The 19,254-nt window shown below is 46.3% G+C and overlaps 1 protein-coding gene across 2 annotated transcripts in view; it reads right to left on the bottom strand.

The window, feature by feature from the left end:
* The window catches only part of LOC139059304 (dopamine D2-like receptor), a 461,415-nt gene that overhangs the window by 334,130 nt on the left and 108,031 nt on the right, over positions 1 to 19,254 (bottom strand). The window lies entirely within an intron of this gene.

Genomic DNA, 19,254 nt, shown 5'->3' with positions numbered 1-19,254 from the left:
GAGAGCGCCTCAACGGGAGCTACCTCTCCTTGTGATGCGTTCTTTGCGCGATGGGCAACCTGGATCAGACTTGCTACAGCACGAGTGAGAGATTTCCAGTTCGAGAGTCTATGAAAGCGTTCAGCTCCGAGTCGCTGTCGTCTGTTCACCTCCGTCGCCAGAGTGCAAACTTCAGGGCGTATTTCTTTGTCTTCATCAGGATTTAAGAGGATGAAGCTCGACGACCGTGCCTCCTCTTCTCGTCGTGAGAGAAAATCAGGTCCGGACAACCAGTTCGTGCTTTTAAGCTGTGCTGCTGGAATCGTTCTAGTGGCGTGGTCTGCTGGATTTTCGTCTGTGTGAACGTATTTCCATTGTTCAGGTTGCGTGCTGCTACGTATCCGCTGCACCCTGTTGGCCACATACACGTAGAACCTTCTTGTTTCGTTGTATATGTAACCCAAGACCACTTTGCTATCCGTGTAGAACGTGACCGAGTTCGGCTGGAAGTCCAATTCTCGTAGTATAGAATCGGTCATCTCTACAGCAAGCACTGCTGCACACAACTCAAGCCTGGGGATGGTGTGTTCTGGTTGTGGAGCAAGCTTGGCCTTTCCCATCACAAATCCGACGTGTCTATTTCCTTGCTTGTCAGTCACGCGTAGGTATGCCACAGCTGCGACGGCCCTTGTGGACGCGTCTGAAAATACATGAATGTCCCTGCTTTCGGCTTCAAGCGTCGAGACTGGCACATACGTTCTTCGCACGTGAAGGTGCTGTAGTGTCTGGAGAGAGTTCTTCCACTCGTCCCATCTCTGCTTTTTCTCGTCCGAAAGCGGTGTGTCCCAGTCATAACCCTTCGTCACGAGGTCACGGAGAAGGTACTTGCCTTGAACCGTTATTGGAGCCACAAACCCTAGTGGATCGTAAAGGCTGTTGACGGTCGACAGCACTCCTCGCCGCGTATATGGCCTGTCCTGACGAGGAGCCCTGAAGACGAAGCTGTCGTCGCCTATGTCCCACAGTAGACCGAGACTTCTTTGCGTAAGCGACGCGTCTGTGCCGAAGTCGAGGTTCTTCAGTCCCTGGGCGTGGTCCTCTCGAGGAAATGCATTCAGCACATTCTGCCTATTCGAAGCTATCTTGTGCAGCCTTATGTTAGCTGTTGCAAGCATTTTCTGCGTTCTTTGCAGCAGACTAATGGCATCTTCTTCGCTTGGAAGAGACTTAAGCCCATCGTCGACGTAGAAATCTCTTTCAACGAACTTCCTGGCATCTTCACCAAATCGTAGGGCAGCTTGTTGGGCAGTCCGTCGAAGGCCATACGTTGAAACAGCTGGCGATGGGCTGTTGCCGAAAACGTGAACCTTCATTCGGCACTCTATGATTTCTCTGGAGATATCGTTGCCCTTAAACCAGAGGAACCTCAGGTAGTTCTGATGGTCCTCGCGAACCATGAAACTGTAGAACATTTGCTGGACGTCCGCTGTAACCGCAACTGGTTCTTGCCGGAAGCGTATCAAAATCCCCACAAGGTTATTCGTCAGGTCAGGGCCGGTCAGGAGAACGTTGTTCAGAGATACCCCTTCATACTGAGCGCTGGAGTCAAACACGACTCGGATTTGATCAGGCTTCTGGGGGTGGTGAACGCCGAATATGGGCAGATACCAACATTCTTCGTCCACGTGAATTGGTGGAGCTTCCTCCGCATGACCCTTGATGAAGAGCTCGTTCATAAAGTTGACGAAACGTTCCCTTGTTTCAGGATTTTTTCGCAGGGTACGCCGTAGCGAGAGCAGACGAGACAGAGCTTGTTCTCTGTTGTTCGGAAGCCGACTTCTCGGTGTGCGAAAGGGGAGAGGGGCGACCCAATTGTTTAATTTGTCTTGGGTGAATTCACTATTCATTATCTTGAGGAATGTCTTGTCTTCCATGGAGAGAGCACGCTGGTTGTCAAGTTCTGTTGTCTCGAAAAGATTCGGGGCCAGGTTGTCATCCAATGTTGCTGCCAATCGTAAATCTTTTGAGACCTTATCCGCAGAGTAGAGAATCGGCGCCTCCCTAACAAAGAAATGTCTTGGGCATGGCTCAAAAAGAGATGGTCGCCCACTGTCCAGCACATGGGTCTTGAACACGTTGACGCTGCCCGTTTTCCGCGTTCGACCAACGCAAACGTCACCGACAATGACCCATCCGAGGTCGAGCTTCTGAGCATACGGCGCGTCGTGGGGTCCGTTGATTGTCTGACGAACCTTGTGAGCTCTTAGGATGTCCCGGCCAAGGAGGAGCAGTATTCCAGCCTCCTCGAGAGGCGGAATGTGATTTGCTACTGACTTCAAGTGCGGGTAGTGCATTGCAGCGTCAGGTGTCGGAATTTCCTCTCTGTTTTCTGGAATTGCCTTGCACTCGAGGAGAGGTGGAAGAGGAAACTTGACTTCGCCTGACATGCTCTGCACGAAAAAACCATGAGCGACTCTTCCAACCACTTCAGTACTGCCGGAGCAAGTGCGGAGCGTGTGTTGCGTAGGCGTCCCCTTCACTCCGAAATCGTTGAGGAGTTCTGGCCTAACCAACGAGCGATTACTCTGGTCGTCAAGAATCGCGTACGCTCTGACTGTTTTCTCAGGCTGGGTCTCATGGGTCACCTCTACGAGGCAGATTTTAGCACACGACTTTGTGCTGCTGCCAGCGTTTGCCACTTCGGTACGCCTAGATGTGACTCTTCTTTCTGAGTCATCTGTCGTACTGTCATCAGACCCACTAGCCCTTGAAGGCTCTGAGGTTGGCGGTGCTGGGTGAAGCGCTGTGGCGTGGTCGGCGCTGTCGCATATGAGGCATCTCACAACTGCCTGACATTGCCACTGCATGTGGTTCTTGGATGAGCAGCATCGTAGGCAGATCCCTTGCTTCTTTATGAAAGATTGCCGCTCTTCCAAGGTTTTCTCACGGAAGGCGCGACACCTTTCCAAAGGGTGAGGTTTCTTGTGATATGGACACCACCTTTTAAAGTCCCTCGATTCCGGTTGCTGTTCGTTAGCAGTGGCATCTTGATTAATTTTGGCAGAAGCAGGATCCACTTCTGTTTTTCTCGCTGACACAGACGATCTTTGCCGCGTGGTCTTGGTAGCATTGTCTTGCTTCCTCTGATTGAATTCAGACGGCGCATTTTCTGCACGCAAGATGAAACTCGGGTCGTTCCTCATGCTGGCCTGATCTCTAACGAATTTGCTAAAGAAAGAAAAGGGTGGAAATGCAGTGTCGTGATCTTTCTTGTATTTCGACCCCGCCGACATCCAATTTTCTTGAAGTCCAGATGGCAACTTTGAGACAATTTTGTTGACCCCTCTTGCGGTATCCAAATAGCCAAGACCGGCAAGATACGGGTCAGTTTTCGCAGCCTCGATTTCTAGCAGGAGGTCGCCAAGTTCCTGGAGTCTGGTATTTTCCCGGTAAGATATCTTCGGGAAGTCTTCCAGCCGCTTCAGTAGTGCATCCTCAATTGCCTCAGGGCGCCCGAAGACGTCGTCGAGCCGTTTCCACACAACGTTCAAGCCCGTTGAAAAGTCATCCACGTGCACCGATTTCAATCTCCGAGCCTGATTTGACGATTCAGGGCCGAGCCATTTGATGAGAAGGTCCAGCTCTTCCTGGGCCGAAAGACCTAGATCTCTGACGACACCTTTGAACGATGATTTCCAAGCGCGAAAGTTCTCAGGTCGATCATCAAACTTGATAAGACCGCTTGAAACAAGGTCCTTGCGGCACAGGAATTTGAGGACATCGGCTAGCTCTGAGCTTGAACTGTTGTGTGCCGGGGCGTGCACAAGCGGCTGCGGACCAACTCGTAAGTTCATAGGACGACTCGTAGCTCCAGCATGCTTACAACTTGGGTTGTTAGGGGCAGCATCGTAGTCAGGTGGACGTTCATCAGCTCGCAGACACATCGAATTATTCGCAGCTGAGTTGGCCCTCGGCGACGTGCGAGCATTGTTTACGTCGTCGCTTGAGTTGGTAACGGCCTCCTCAGTAAACACGAGCGCAGAGTTGCGTAGGGCTTGCTGCTCATCGATATAACTCCTAGTCTGCAGCGTTCGGTCCACAGGAGGGAGCGTGCGCATGCGCTCCCCGCCATCCTGCTCCACGGCTGCCTCGAGCGCATTTGCCTGTGCGTTTGCAGCTGCCGCTTCTTTTTCGTGCTGCAAAATATCCAATTCAGCCTCAATCCTTGCCTTTTCAATACGCATCGCGGCCTCTCTGCGACCAAACTCTGCTCTTGCCCGGACGGCTTCAGCTTGTGCGCGTGCTTGTACGGCGGCTAGGCTGATTGTTGACGAGCCCGATCGTCGTGACCTCGAAGAAACGCTTGAGTGGGCCGATAGAGAGTGCTGCGACGTTACCTCTTGTAAGCGGTCGCGTTCTCGTTCCGAAGCCTCACGTAATTTGTCGCTCACAGTCACATAACGATCTGCGTCGATTGCTTTTTGAAGTTCCAATTCCTGCTGGGTTTCAGATCTGCTCGTTTTGGCGAGGAAGGTAGAGTATCTGGCTGCGACGTGTTCGTAGCGCTCATAGCTTGCGCGAAGCTGCGTTGCGGCATTGTTAACGTCTTCCTCTTTTGCACATGACACTTTGAAAATAGCTGTCTCCACGTTCTTCCAGGCAGCGTCTATTCTCCGGCAGTGCTCTTCGCGGCTCGTTTCATACGTTTCTTTAGCTTTCATGGAAAACGTAGTTGCTCTTTGTGGTCGAATATTTGCCGTGGAAGCTTCATGCTCAGCTGTCATAATTTGAGACGTTTCAGGCGTCAGCTTGTCCTGATCCATTTTGGCGTGCGTGCTTCACGACGTATCTCACTCAAAGCGGACGTATGCCGTGAAGCCTGCTAAGCTGCGCGATGAAATTTGAAACGAGCCCACCTTGTCGTTGCCCTGTGTGCCGTCAGCTGCTCAACTTGTAGGCGATGCCGTGTCCTTGCAGTAGGCGGATGTCATGGTCAAACCGGAGGTCTTGCCGTGCGACGTATTCCACTGCAGCGGACGTTGAGTTGGCGGACGATGGCAGTCGACTGCACTTTTTTACTATGCTGGCCTCGCGGATCGCACTTGACGGGATCAAAGCGTCCGCTGTCCAGCTAGATAACGGGTCGAACGCAGTTGAACATTTAAAACAAACTTTAATTACACTGAGAAGGTCAAAAAAGCAAGTTAAAAATACACAAAACGTTCAGTTTTAGCCCCGTAAAAAAGTGGTCCGGTCTCTAGGGCTGGTGGGGCGAGTCTGCCCGTCCCGCGCTTTTCCAACTGTGGTTTCTCCATCCCCGTCGACGCCCCCGGGCACGGAAAACAACAGCCGACCACCCCGAAGCGTCGTCACTGGGTTTCTTTCAGGAACCGAACGGAGGGAGCGGGGTCCTTTCTCTCGCGCACAGCTTGGAGTCCGCGGGGGGCCAGTGAAAGAGAAAGCCATAAAAGTAAGGGAGGCCCGCTTCCCTCTTGAAAGAAAAGTCTGGCCGTACATTCGCGACGCGCACAGAACAAGCACGGTACATGTTCATAACGTCATAGAGTGCACTACTCAAACTGTATTGTTTCTTGAAGGGCCCTTAGACCACGCTTGACATTTAAAAGACGCATTGTACACAGGTTACTGTGGCAACCATTTTTAATGAGCATAGCAGCACTACACGTCGCGGTGGTTGCTACGAATAGAAAGAGCATTTTTGCAGCTGTGTTCTATGTAGAGGATAATGCACTGCTGTCGTTATACAACAAATTTTTGGCGTCACAGGGACATAGGGGCTCTTTAAGGCATGAGGCGCAGATGGAAAGCAGATATCTGACTAAAGTATCACTTTTTATTATTTCCTTAGAGCTGCTGACTCTTAAGTTTGCTCTAGTGACAGTCACTTCAACAATAGCAGTACAGCTAGGCACAAAATACATGATCAAACAATTTAGATTAGAACCTGGCCTTCGCAGAATTATACGTTTTCTCACATATCATTTGCCAAAGGCATTCTCCGACCACACTGCAGCTGCACAAGCTAGAAAAAGAAGAAGTGTCGCACAAGTAAAAGACAAGAACTAAAGTTAGGAGGAGACAAACTACAACTCTGTGACAATTTACCTTCCGTGCATAAAGCAGTTGTTTCAACACTTTTTTTTCCTTAAATAAATTTTTCTGCAATTCAATCATGCATCAAAAAGCACAAATGTTTGGAGGAAACGCGTTTTAGTCACATTACGCATTCATGTTTTACATAGTTGGGCGAGCAATGAATAGGAAAAGTAAACTTTACTATAACAAGGCATACCTATTGAAATAGTGCGTTTTTTGTTGCTTCATCATTAAGCTCCCACAACTCATCAGATTTTACTAAATTTTCATTCACAAATGAAAGGATTAATTATGTGACTGCCAAAAATAGGTTTCTCGATGCACTAAATTAAAGGCAATGGGCTGGTGTGCAATTTACATTTGCTAAGGATTCATTTACTCATGACACACTATTCAACTCTATTCTTACTTCTTTAAAGATGTTTGCCAGAACTAACAGTCTTGCGAATTCAAGTTGGTGACTCAAGACCAAAGTAGGTGGACGCCTGCGAGCCATAGAGGATGGTGTGAAAGTTGGCTAAAAGAGCACTTACTTTATGCATTCGTGGCAAATTCTGACGCTACAGTTTTCTTATTTTCGTGAAAATTGACAAATGCAAATAAGCCTGCAATCTTGCCAAAACACCATTCGACAGCTTGGCGCACTTTGCCCATTTCCTTGTTGAACAGCAATTGGTGCCCACTTGAAGACGTTCCGCCGCAGAGCTTCAGCAGCATTCGCCTCACAGTATATGCAGGATCCCCATAGATGCAATAGGTGTGGCCCTGGACGAGCTTTTCCAGTTTCTCATACGTATTACTTCGGAGTATACGTGCAAGATGACAAAGTGGCTTTTGCACTCGGAATATGCTCCAATCTCCCAAAACCACTGCAAGCAAGACAAAATAGGCAATAATAGGCATAGTTTCATGAGTTGCACCACCTCACTCTACATGTCGCGTCTTACTATATTTGCTGTCTCAAAGTACACAAGGTAAAGCAACCTATTGGCCTATTTTAGCCAGCCAAGTTTCTCTACGCATAGGCCCTGATACTCTGTTGCGCAGATGTGCTGGCTTCAACTGGGTCCTAGATTGCACGGCGTGCAGGGAAAGGTGCTGTAAGGTGCGGCCGCGGTGCAGTGCATCCTTGAACCTTTCAGCGTGTGCAACATGGCGGACGACAACCTGCACTGCTCGCACCTTTTCCCAGTTTAACAAACCTTACGACTTCTCACAAATGTGGCAGTTGCACACCCTGTAAAATGTATTTGCTTTGAATTTACTATTGCGGATAATCAATATTGAAATAAACATGTTGATCATAGAAAGTTCTCAGCAGTCGTTGCAGGTTCCATTAAAAAATTCGATGTTCATATTGCTTCAGTAATTACGAAATCATTTGGTTTTGTCATCAGCACCTTAATAAAATTTCGTTCAGTAATTAGCATTACTAGACTTCTCTCATTTTACCACACATTCATTCATACACAGTTATTGTATAACTACATTTGCTTTATCAAACAACATTCCCCTGCCACAAGTTGCTACAAATTATGAAAACAAATTGTTTATTTGAGTGCCCTTTCCTTCTAAACAATCTTATATAATAAAATGTTCCTGTAAAGTAGTTTGATATTTCTTGAAAATGTACCTGCTTTCATCTGTCTACTAAGCATAAATAATACCGTCTTGAAATATATGTGCTACAGTTGATGTTTTTGCTTATGTACTTTTATCACATGTATTACTTTGCTAACCTTAGTTGATCGCTTTGTTTACTGAAAATGTACCATCCTTGATCTACATATTGTGAACGCATTTATGCTAGTAAACATTAAACTTAACAGGATGGCTGCGTCGATCACGTCCAGTGACAACTTGCGAATAGGAACCTTTGTCTTTATTTTATCAACTGACCTGCATAATGTCAGCTGCCGTAGTACGGTCCATTTACTTGGCAGAATATGCCGTTTAGGCACACAATGGACTGGTATTTTACAGCATGGGTGTGCTTATGCCCGGAAAAAAGTATCTTTTGATTTGTCGGTGGATGGCAGAAAGCCCTCGCGGTGCTGTCGATGAAGCCCCAAAAGTTATCCTGGGGTACGCCTTTGGAATGCCCAGCCTGCAAGGTTGACGGGTGAAAAAAAGATAAAGACGGGCGACTAACCAAAATGTATGATATTTACCTGTGAAAATTCCTCCAAGGTTGGGATGTCAAGCCAGGAGTGACTATTTGCGTCCTTCAAAAAGTGCTTGAAGTTACTTTCGGTGCGTGAAAGAACAATATTTGTCGCGAATTATGTAACTAAATAATGTCTGCAAAAAAAGATGATCTAGATCGCACACCCTATAGGGGTACGAGAGCCGGCGTAGCGTAATGCACAAACTCTCGTCTCCTGGCACAGTCACTCGTTGAGCTGTTGTGATGACATCTGATATCCTTAACGCATTATGAAGCTTTGATATGTCATTTTTTTTTTTCAATCACAAGTACGACTTGAAAACACCACCATCCATAGTATCCGTGTGCAAAAGTACGTTGGCCGAAAGCGGGTCGCTTTGCGTGCTACAAAAAGACTTCACACAGCAAAATGTCTTCGAGTTCTTTCCGTTTCACTTGGTTCAGTAGCACCACGTCTTGCAAGCCACTTGTCACGTCTTCTAGGTGCAACAGTGCGATACACCGAAACTGTGGCAGAACAGCGGACGTGTAAATCGAAGATCGACACCACTTTTCTCGAATGTGTGCGCGTTTGTTAATGTGGACCACGTGTGGACCACGTGTTCAGAGATCTAAAGACTTTGCTTTGGCAAAAAGGCAGAGCAGCGGCTTTGTTAATATAAGGATTACATCTGTAACAAATAAAAATGCAATGTCTTGCTTGAAGGGCCTTCAAACATTTGAGTAATTGCAAAAATAATATTTTATTGTGGCAATTCTTAAAACTTTAGTATTAAGTCTATCACTGTTTTATCTTCTGCGGCTAGGTGGCACAGCACGCGAGCACATGCCTTTCGGACGCAACCGGGCGCTGTTTTGGTCACCCTGTCGGGTGTGAGAGACGTTCAGGCGTACTTTCCCATGACAAGGTGATCTGCCTCGTCCCAGAAAAGGCTGTTACGGTAAGCCTGGGGCTCGACCTGTCAAGTGTGAGAAGCGTTCAGGCGGGCGTCCCCATGAGAATATAATTGCCCTCTTCTCCGAGGCGGCGCCACCCTGTTATTCCCCGAGCTGACGCAAAGGGATGGCCGAAGAGACGACAATCTGAAGGGCGGGAGGCCATCAACGACAAAGTCTCACAAATGCACTACTTAAACAGCCTCCCCGAGAAGACGTCGGCAACCACAAGACCGCAAGGTGTAATCAAGGCCGTCTTAGGCCCCGTATAATTGACCTGTCAAGTGTGAGGATTGTTTACATGATTGCCCTCTACTCCGGAACGCCATCACCCCTTTTCCCCCGGGCTGGCGCAAAAGGGTGGGGGAAGAGAAGGCAAACCTAGGGACAAGACCTCAATGACAGAAGCTGATGAAAGCACTAATACTTCCACAGGCCCCCGTAGAAGACGTCGACGACCACATGACCGCCAGAGGTTATTTAAGCCGTGCTGGCCCCTGTGTTAATCAGAATCGCTTGAGTCTCAGATGAGAGTCACATCCATGTACCAATGAAGCAAATACAATCTTTTCTACTTTTTTTTCATCATCACGATGCCCGGCTTCATCGTCGTTTCCTGATTCTTGCGGTGAAGACCCGCCTCACCTGGTCGAGATCGTATCAGCGCTCCGCTAAAACTGATTCTTCGTCCGCCGCTCCGCTAACTGTGAGCGGGAACGCGAGTGCGAAGCGGACCGTCGTAAACGTTCTGCTAAAACAATGTATTGAAAAAGTTCACGGAAGCACCGCGAACGGCATGTTCGATTGCGAGTAATCCACTTCTCCTGAACAGATTGAAGTACTTTCTGCGCGGAGTATTTCTGAAATAGACTAATTTGACGTCAAATGCGTTTCTCAACATCCACAAAAAGTGTTTCAGGGCCCCTTTGAGGTTTCCGCTTGAGAAATCATTCTCTTTCTTAATAGTCGCCAACAGCCAACGCTTATGGCGCAGTTATTGACATTACAGCATGACGAGCTGAATTTCATTACACTACAGACGGCGAAGTTTCACAGGCGTGGCGAGGCGAAGCAGTCAGTCGAACGTTCCCCGAGAGACCGATGAGGTTGGCGAGGCACGCGCGCGACTCTGTGCGCACGCCGCCCATTGGCGCTTCGCCGCACCGCCAATCGGGCCGCTGCCGCTCGGGAGACCGGCGGCGCCGTCACCTGTCACAAGGCGGGCAAGCTGAGAAAATGAGGTTGCCTCGCGAGCATCCCCTGCGCTGGAAGGTGACGCGGTGGTGGGGCCGAAACTTTCCGCGTTCTCCTCTGTTATGATTTCCCGATTGCGCTTTTTTTTTATTCTCGCTCAAACTCTTTTTTGATGTATGGTCGTATATGGTGTCCCTCCTCCTGCATCACTGCTGCTTTTTCGCGAAAGACACAAGGTCCAGAAGCGCGAGTGTGGGCGTGCAGGGCGTTTCCGCACTCCCAGGAACCGCAGCGGGGGAAAGCGCCTGCGGCGTGTGAGATTCATCTATCACGCAGGACCAGAGCGAGCAGCGCGAAGGCCAGATATGAACTTCTCGCTAGAACAGAGTCAACTCTCGGTGGAGAGCTACGCCTCGACTCGACGCACCGCACCCACGTCATTTTTCAATCAAGCCCCCCTATAGCGCCAGCGCTACGCAGGCACGCCTAAAGCGTGCCGCGATGGACACAAACACGAACAAATAAAAAAGAGCGAGGAAATCATAAAAAATTTGCCTCGGTGGCATGGAAAAGGGGCGCCATTGCTGACAGAAGCAAGCCACAAAATTGCTCCCTTGGGAACAGGTTTCACGCGCCGTACTGGACGACAGATATTCAAATTTCGTAAACATGTTTCTCCTACACACCTATAGCTTGCCCTAGCCAACACATCTGAGTTCCCGTTAGCTGCACCGTTGAAAGTGTGTTTGTTGTGGTACAAGTGATTCGGTACTGCGATAGTCTGCGGATCAGATAGTCTGCTCTCCCTAATTTCTTATATTTCTACGTCCCCATTTCCCCAAGGTAGGGTAGCAGACTAAATTTCCCGTTATGGCCAACTTGCTTGCATCTCTTTCTCTCTCTCTGAGAAGCGCTTCTTGAAAGCATGGACGGTGCGGGGGAACGGAGAGCGGTCTTAATGACATTACGCAGCGCACATTCTGGCACCTTAATTACGGTTCTATTCCATGGTATACCACCCCTGGTTTCGTCAAATCAGCTGTGTGGGGAAGTACAGTTACAGGTTTTGTATATCTTGCAGACACCGTCGACGCATATGACACAGCGAGAATTGTCAAATGCCCTGAGGTATCACTGCAGTAAAGAACACATATATACTAAATCTGTCTCTAAATGAGCTGCACCTGCGTGGTAGCCCAGCGGCTATGGCGTTGTGCTGAATAGGTCGAAGTCTTCGGTTCGATCCCGTCTGCATCGGCCATATTTTTATAGAGGTAAAGTTTGAAAACGCTTGTGTATACATAGGTTTGATGCAAGTTAACAAAATACTAAGGATCAGAATTATACACTACGGCCTGCTTCGAAATCATATCGTAGTTTTCGGCACCTAAATCTCCAGTTTTTTGTTTTCTTTTTTTGAAACGCGGTACCATGAAGTATTGCTCGGTGCTCTCAATCACTAAGTGGAGAAAAAATTATGCAGATCCGATGCACTGTTGGAATCGATGTAGGCGAAGCTGTCTGCTGGTTACTTTTGATTGGCGATAAATAGCGGTGATGCTGATGGCGAAAGCTTAATCTTTCAACGTTTAGTATAACATGAGTGTGGTGAGTTGATGTTAAACGTTACCTTTGATGCACTACGGCACGAAAGAGTGTCTGCGGAGCGTCTGTGTGGTGTTTGCTTGACTGTTTGCTTGACTGTTTGCTTGAGGCGTCGTTGTGCGCCATATTTCATAACCTCTGAGAGGGTTGAGCATTGTCATTGCCTCACATGGCACATCGATTCCTCGCAGAAGCAGAAAACTTTAATTGTATTATGGGACTGTACGTGCCAAAACCACAATCGCATAATGAGGCACAACCTAATGGCGGACTCCGGATTAATTCTCGCGCCATGATGTTCTTTAACGTGACCCAAAATCTAAGTGCACGTGCGTTTCCCATTTCCCCCCTCCCCCCTCTTCTAAATGTAGCTGCCACGGACAGAATCAAGTCTGCGACCTCTAGCAATGCCATAGCCGCAAAGCTAGGGCACAGAAGTGTTGATTTGACGCTCAACCACTTCCGTAGTGTTGCTTAGACCCTGCGGTGCGCTTTAATTAATGCAGCTCTGCTTCTACACGCCCTGCGTAATTTCTCCCCTCGACATATTTGCATGGTGTTTATTTTCAGAAATAGCAGGAACGTACTGTACGGTACGTTGAACTTAAGCTTATCCTGTTTCCCAGCAAGTGGTGTCGTATAGTAGTAGAGTTTCCTTGCCTTCTGACGTCACCTCCTCGCCGTCCCTTGTATAGGAACTACCTCTTCTCCTCCCTCCTATCTACATACCCTCTAGGCTCACACGTTAGTAGAAAGGGAAGCAATGCAGTTCTGCAATGTTTTTGAAGGGAGTCACGGCTTATTACAGCTGTCTGGAAACTAATGTGGCGACGGCCAGGTATCTCTAGAGGCCAGTGTGCACATTCGACGCGGTGGGCTTTCAACGAGCTGGTCGGGTCACCTTTCCTCTGATTTGCTCCTGTCATGCATACAAACGTTCTAACCCCCCCCCCCTCCCCCCTCCCGACGTGGTGTGCCAGGCAGCAGTAGCCACAGCCGCAGCAGTGGGATAGCCGAAGGAAGAGGCAAAGAAAGTTTCGCTTAAAAAAAATTGAGCACTGGTCTGTTGTAAGTCTGATATGCCCATGAGGTAAACATGCCCCATTTTATGAAGCGGCCCTTCTATTAAGAATGCGAGATGTACTGTAGGTATAGCCGTAAATGCTGCATTGCTGTATGTGAATTGTTTTAGTCTTCCTGTCAAAAAAAGAAAATTGTATTTCGTAATTTACCATGTCGAAACTGTGCCTGCGTAAATTCAGGGTGTCTAGGGCCAAGTCAGGTGACCACGCGTGTCACCTTTAGCCCTCTTCACCCGGACAATTGCATATTTTCTAAATTTCAATAAAGTCAAAGTCAAATATTAAGAAGCATGTTGGATACATCATCACTAGCTATTAACTTTCGGTTTACTTCCCTTGCACGGCTTTCATAAACTGATAGATTGTTTTTCTTCGTAGAATGAGTGGCTTTCCTTGCAGCTGCCAGTGAAATGTGAAACAACGAAAGTTTATTTGAGGACGTGTTGCATCGACTTTTTTGCGAGTAACGTTTTTAACATTGTTTCAGTCACGAGGAAGTCGTTGAAAATATGCGATGCTGCTATGAGTTAGAAAACAATATGCGTTAGTGCAGGTTTGGTGTGATAACAACTAAGCAAAAAAATTCAACTTAAGAATTGAACTTTGAGTTTTCACATGCTAAAAGGACGATATGATTATGAGGCAACGCCGTAGCGGGGGAACTCCGGTTCGATGCTGACCACCTCGTGGCTACCATTCTGACCATCTCGTGGCTACCATTTTGACCACCTCGTGGCTACCAATCTGACCTCCATTCTTTACCGTGCATCTAATTCCCCGCACACAGCCATTTTTGCATTTCGATCCCCATCAAAATGCGACCACCGCGGCTGGGATTTGATCCCACGCTTTGTGGCTTAGCTGCGCAACTACGGAGGGTCACCAAAAAAGGAAGAAAAGGATATCAAAAGCAAAATTAAGTTTTTTCTTTAGATGGCATACTAAAGGCTCACGCAGGTGTTAGAACTGCAACAATAGCAATAACGGCCATGTGTACCTTCAGCGAGAACTTTTTCTGGGGCTTTTTACCGTTTCGACTCCCAGCCCTTGGGTATTACTCCCTACTATTCATGCAGTTCTGTTTAGTGATCAGTTTTCTCAATTTTCTTGGCGGCTACGTTTAGGCCCCTTTGTCCAGTGCACTTTCGCTTGTTTTCTTTTTTTTCTGCTACGCCATAATATTGCCTAACTTCTCCCAATTCTATCGGAATTTTTCGTCGCTCAGGCGCAAACGAACTATAACCGAACCACATGTTACTCCACTAAAAGAAAAAGTATGGTAATCGCGGGCAAATAGACACGAAGAAAACTCATCTCACAAAATTGGAGTGTTTTCATTCGGCATGTGCATGACAGTGCACGGTGCGACAATAGCGGTTCGTCGTTCATTTTGTCGACGTGTCTTCGCGAATAAAAGAAGTGTCAACAAACGCAGCACACCTTGAGCACTTCGAGATCCGTACGTACACTTTGATTCTAGGCAGTGACTTCTACAGCTTTACTCATCTTTGCTTGGTTGGATATTTCTTAAGGTAAGCAGGAGGCAGCTCACAGTTTATTCTTTCACAATAGAACATCGGCTTCAAGTAGAGGCTGTTGAAGGCAGGCTTAAATATTTCTCTAACTGAGAGTTCAGGGATTATGGTCGTTCCGATCACCAGCCTCTTGACAGAAAAAATATAAGTGTTAGCAAGCGTTCACTTGTATTTTAACTTTCTTCTCGAACAAAATTAAAAATTACACGGTCTCTTAAGATCTCTCTGAAGAAGTGAACGGCGAAAGCCTACTTTTCCTCCTCTTTTCATTGACCTCTTTCTTTTCTCTTCTCTTTCTCTTCTTTCTTTTAATCCTTACTGCTCACTACTAAGCATTTTGAGTCATTTGTAATCAATTGTGGTCATTACAAGCCGTCGTTAGACATGTTGGCCATTACATAGTTATTAGTAGTCACTACAAGTCATTTCAGTCATTATTAGTCATTACTGATCATTACTAACCATTTTTGTCATTTTTAATCAATTGTAGTCGTTATAAGATTTTGTTAGACATATTGGTCATTTCACAGTCATTACTAGTCATTACAGGTCATTTCAGTCGTTATTAGTCATTACTACTCACTAGCAATCATTTTTCCTCATTTTTAATCAATTGTGATCATTACAAGCCGCAGTTAGACATATTGGTCATTTTGTAGCCATTAGTACTGATTACAAGTCATTCGTAGCCATTTTAATCATTACTAATAATTACTAGACATCATTTTAATCAATTGCGGCCATTACGAGCCGTCGTTAGAGATATTGGTCATTTCGGAGTTATTAGCAGTCATTACAAGTGATTAGTAGTCATTATTAGTCATTATTAACCTCTACCAATCTCTATTATAACGTTATCATTCACTAACTGGCACCATCAATCCTTTTTCCTTCTTTCATCTGTCTTTAATCTGTCTTCATATGGCGTAATCACGCTTCGGCGGACACTCCGCCGGTCAGGTTTGCTGACACAAAGTTCTCCATGACCCTAGAAAGGATTTCGCCTTTAAGAAGAGCTTAATAGCGTGCACAAAGTAGTTTCTCTAATTTGGACGCTACCCGCTATCCGAAACAGTCTTCTTGCAAGTAGAACAAAGAGGCGGCCATCGCGTAATTACGGCTTCATCACGGTGTTTCAGTTTCGGTTGACAAACGTTGCGATGTTTCCAAATGTTTTGTCCATGCCTTATGCGTGAGGTGAAAGCAGTCCTGGTGGCGGCGGCATGCTGGTCACGGAGCAGTATTCACTGTGTGATTCTGCTTCTAGCCTTCCAGAGACGCACATCTTAAGGCCTCGATCACTGCGATCTCTTTGTAGTCCGGAAAAACAAGGAAAATGTTATGTGGGCACTCGCATTCCTACAAAGCGCACGTGATCCAGGATATCTGTCTCTACACCGGCAATGAGGCAAACACTTACACGGCAAAAATGAGGCAAATAACAATAAAAAGAATAACAAAATAAGAATAAGGAGGCAAACACGATACACCTCGTGATACAAGAGCAAAGCATCACGCAAATGCAGCATCGGTGGTTATAAACTTATGTGCTGCTTGGCAGTCTAATTTCATTGCTGCGACGTTGTTAAAGAACACATCGTGATGTGCGCGACACGGCGCTTCGACCGAAAGGACAATTGCGAAAATTACCAGCGCTTCTGTAATTGTACTTCCTTCTTCGCAAGGGAGCCAATTAATAACTTGTACTTCGCCACGTTACGTTACGCGTACCAAGCATAGACATATTATAATTTATCAAAAACATGGTTATGAACGAAAATTGCTCTTGTTTTGCAGTACTTACATGCTATATACAACGGTAGATCGATGGTATTATATCACTTGCCACTCACTGTCTATTTTATATTTGCTACAGCTACATTCTTTCTTGAAAGAAGATGAAGCTCACAAAGGCTTCTCTCCGACATTAATGTAAAGTTTCTGTAGAGGGTATAACTGGGTGAGTAGGGACATGTTAACCGATAAGGGAACGGCGTGAACAGGGAACAGTGATATACAGCGGCGCTCGTTACACCTTTTCTTGCTGTTTTCTCCGGTTCGTGCTGTTCGGTATTTTTGTGTCAATATCAAGTTTGCGAGTTCCCGACTAACCTCGCACGTCTAGACAACTTAATTAAAATTTAAAATTCTAGCGAAGCAACAGAAATTTGTGCCACCACCAAGTGGCTAACAGGACATTACTTATTGCTTTACCATGACAGTTAAGCTATGCCGAAGGAGTAATTATGTAAGCAGAACTGAATAACGGTTCGCAGTTGTGCCTGCAACGTTTAACGCTCAGGCTTTCAGCGGCGTTTATACGATCGAACTTCAACCTCCCATACAGTTACCTCTGCAAGTGATAGTTATTTGGCTACTAAGAGGGCGCAGCGATACAAGGAAAGTAATTAGACGGCTTCCCTGAAGAAGAATGAGCTTTTTGATGGGGATACTGCGAATAAGAAATAAATTTCGCACAACGTTACTGCCACGCGCCGCCACAAACCAAGCTACTTCGTTGCTCATGTGGAATTTAATAAAGCAACTAATTTATGTTCCCTGCAGGACAAAGGCCTCTACCAGAAACCTCCACTTAACCGTGTCTCGCGCCAGGCGACTCCTTCATATGTCAGCCAATATCTTAATTTCATCACACTACCGATTTCTCGGCCGTTTTTGACTGCATTTCCTTTCTCTTGGCGCCCGCCCTGTTATTCTAACAGACCACCGCCCACTTGCTTTACGCATGAGATGGCGTCCTAACTGTCGTAACGGCGACGCCTTCATGCGCTTTCTAATCGAGACAGCTGTCCTTCTGTTTCTCAACGTCCTGCCTATAATCTTGCGTCTCATCGCTTGTTGCGCGGTTCTTAACTTCTCAAGTTTCTTCGTTACCCTTCTGGTTTATGTTTTAATGCTTAGCATCGGTGGGATGCAACTTATATTAAGGGGTGACCCAAGTAAGCTAAGCAATTACAGGCCCACATTTATTTTTGCTGATATTGTCAAGCGTTCTTTGAACAACACCTGCCGTGGTGGGTTAGTGGCTGGCATTACGCTGGTAAGCATGAGGTCGTGGGTTTGAGTCCCGACCGTGGCGGCTGCATTTAAATGGGGGAGAGAGGGGCGAATTGCAAAAAAAAAAAAGGTCATGTACTTCATTTCGGTGCGCCTTAAAGAACCCCTTGCGATCAAAATTATCACTCATTTCCCCACAACGTCCTGCCTCATAATCAAATCTTGGCTTTGGCACATAAAATCACGCAACTTAATTTATTTGTTGAAGAAGCTATACTAATGACGGGCTAATAACCAACTGGATTCTTATAATAGCACAGTAAACATTACAAACAATATATTTACCAGCCATTCGTAGCAACCAGAAGTAAATTAATATTTCGGAAATTGTGTTCAAGATCGATCTTCTGTCTTTGACAAAGCTTTGGATTTCATCAGCTGTGCTATTTAATTAAATAACGAAGCAATCTATGAGTATAACAATTCAAAAATTGCACTTTGCAATAAAATGAGAACTTTTTTTGTGGCAATTTCCACTGAAAAGAAAGTTTGCGTGCGGCTGTACACATCGCTCGGCTTTTTGTTTGATATATAAGCGACGTTATTAGCATATGCCTACATCCATGCACTATGTTAAACGCCGGCAACATGAAAGTATTTTTCTTTCTAGTACAATATCCTCACGCTACAGTGTCATTATATAATATCCTCACGCTACAGTGTCATATATATATATATATATATATGCCTGTTGAAGTTGCATGTTCACAATACGGTACGTCCCAATTGAAGCGGCTGCATCACTTACGGAGAACAAAACATATTTCACTGAAGCAAAATCATTATGGTGCTAATAACACGTTAAATAACAAAGATGATAATATAGCAACAGCGCGGCCATAGTAAGCCTGACAATGTATGGCCATGTGTCAAAACTATAACGTCCTACATTTGCACTCATGTGGTGCAAACAACAATATTTGCTCCCAAGGTGTGCGTTAGAAGCTGCCCCTGCAGCGCAGGATCATAGCTTCTGCTAGCAAGATCGATATGATCGAGAAGCTTTTGCTAGCTGAATTCAAATTTCGTGCCGCAGACTCGAGAGGCTATAGGTAGCCAAAATGACTTCAACAGTAACAGTGAATGACATCGTCAGTGCAGTGGTACCAACAGAACCTGCGGCGGAAAACCAAGATACAACTAGACAGGTGGTAGCATACAATAGCTGCTGAGTCACGTGGCTTTACGGCACGTCCAAGAAGCTGTAGCTTTCTCCGCGTATGTCTTTCCTGCGTGTTTCTTTGCCCGATGAACGCGATACGCTGATATTTAGAAGAGTAATTTGTTAGAATGTCAAGTTAGCGCCTTATTGCCGAATTTGGAAGCATGGCCTATTGGGAGCCCATTCGACCCTCCGGGCATCTGTAAATTATGGCCAGTATTGAAGACAATCTACGTTGACTGCTAAGAAGACAGTTTCGACCTCGTGTAATGAAATTGATTTGGAAGACGTCTATACGACTTGCCGCCACCTCGCGTCGACAAGAAAAAGCTAAGAAAAGCACATAATTATCGCCATATTTTAACAATAAAACCACAACATAGCTTACGTTAACCACAC

The sequence above is a fragment of the Dermacentor albipictus genome, chromosome 4 (genome assembly GCF_038994185.2).
Source record: "Dermacentor albipictus isolate Rhodes 1998 colony chromosome 4, USDA_Dalb.pri_finalv2, whole genome shotgun sequence".
NCBI lineage: Eukaryota > Metazoa > Arthropoda > Arachnida > Ixodida > Ixodidae > Dermacentor > Dermacentor albipictus.
This window is presented reverse-complemented; position numbering and strand designations above follow the sequence as displayed.